The sequence below is a fragment of the Mastomys coucha genome, chromosome X (genome assembly GCF_008632895.1).
Source record: "Mastomys coucha isolate ucsf_1 chromosome X, UCSF_Mcou_1, whole genome shotgun sequence".
Taxonomy (NCBI): domain Eukaryota; kingdom Metazoa; phylum Chordata; class Mammalia; order Rodentia; family Muridae; genus Mastomys; species Mastomys coucha.
The window spans coordinates 139,809,751-139,811,455 of record NC_045030.1 but is presented as its reverse complement, the minus strand read 5'-3'; the positions used below and the strand labels follow the sequence as shown (position 1 = coordinate 139,811,455).

Sequence of the window (1,705 nt, the reverse complement as noted above, 5' to 3'; positions counted from 1 at the left end):
CTCTGCCCCCCCCATCTCTGCAATATTGTAGTTCAATCCCATTCCCCCCAATGGACATTTTTCTTGCTTAGCCTATTTACAAGGTATATGATTATATATATATACATTAAGGGACTCAGCTAAGGCTTCCTTGGGTGGGACTTAAACAGGTAAATATTAATGAAGAGCCTGTCAAGCATTGGCAGTGATTCTGAACTAAATTAAATATCCTTTAATGCTGAATGTCGCCTGCTGAGTTTGTTGGAGGGGTGCCTGTCAATTAAAATAAAGGGTCTCAAGACCACAGTGTGAAGTGTCTTAGTCATCTACTACCATCTAACAGGAAGCAAGACGCAGAGGGCTCGGCGCAGAAAAGAAACAGACACACAGACATGTTTTGCAATGACGAACTTTATGTCGCACCAGGAACCAGCAACCTGTTCATGTTTAGCAATTCCGCGGTATGCTGTAAACACTGCTTGTCAGGTTAAGCTGAGCAAAGAAACGGGATAAGAGGCAGCCTTGGAGACTTTTCCACGGTCCTTTACAAAATATAAAACTGTCACCAAATGACTTCGGTGAGCTAATAAAAAGGCTCGCTGGATACCCTTATACTATCCTCTTAAACTTACGTGACCATCAGCAACGCTGTTCAAATTCAGCCAGCAGCTGTTAGACCAACACACAGATCCGCAGTGTATCTCCCAGAGTTACTTGTGTTCCCTGAGACCCGCTGAAATGAGGGTCGGTTTCACCGAGAACATAATAGAGATCATTTGCAATCCCCCCAGCCCCGTTCCCATTACTTCCAACCCTGAGCCCCCTCCCACTTGGTCCGAGTCCGATTTCTTAATATGGTGAACAGTTTGCATCCCCCTACAGGATTGCACCCTCCTCAGCCCATCCCCTCGACCAGAGACCCCCGCGTTCAGTTTTACTCCTCCTCCTTCCCACCCCTCTCTGTCCTCCTCCCCCTCCCCTTACTTCTAGAGACCCCACCCCAGTCTTACTCTCACAGCTTTCCCTGAGCGCGAGGGTCTCTACATCCTTGCCTCCCTCTAGCGCCTATATCTCGAGTCTGGTCCTCCAACCTCCTTCAGACTCGGGTTGCACCAGAGAAACCTGCGTTCTTGTCTCCTCCCAGAGACCCCCACCACTTCGCGATCTGAGCGCTCTCAGTCGCTCCCCACCACCTTCCAGAACCAGTGCGGTCCTCCAGGCTTCAACCATCCGGGACCTGTCCATGCTCCCCTACACCATCCTCCGCCCAAATCATTAAGGTCTCAGCTAGCCATGCCGCCCGGGGGCTCCAACTTACCGCTAGCGTCCGGGAGGAAGACCAGGCAGGTCGCCGCGGCGGCAGCTAGACGAGAAACGGACTCGGCTGCAATCGCCCAGCGGAGCCCGCGGCAGTCAGTGCGCTGCTCAGCGCTGCGCGCCGCAACCTCGCGTCTCAGAAGACGGAAAGAAGGATGGAGGGAGCTCGGCGCGAAGGAGAGCGCCGGCAAGTCGACCTCCTGTGGGCAACCTGCGCCCCCCGGAAAGGTTTGGCTGGGATTGTTTTTTTACTACCCTACTCTAGCATAGTAACTGACACCTCCAGCATCTCCGCGCCAATCGCTTCTTCTTTCTTCTTTGAAGGCCCCTAACTAACTACACTATTCTAAGCGGACGAAGACCACCACCGGAGCACCACGACGATCTCCACGACGCCGACGACAATCGA

The 1,705-nt window shown here is 52.6% G+C and overlaps 1 protein-coding gene across 2 annotated transcripts in view; it reads right to left on the bottom strand.

The window, feature by feature from the left end:
• Htr2c (5-hydroxytryptamine receptor 2C) overlaps positions 1-1,705 on the bottom strand; it is a 213,680-nt gene extending 211,975 nt beyond the window's left edge. Inside the window, exon 1 of one of the 2 annotated variants that reach the window (XM_031368968.1) lies at positions 1,298-1,705. The gene's annotated coding sequence lies outside the window, so the exon portion shown is untranslated. The remainder of the gene's footprint in view (positions 1-1,297) is intronic. The other variant, XM_031368969.1, reaches the window with a different exon arrangement.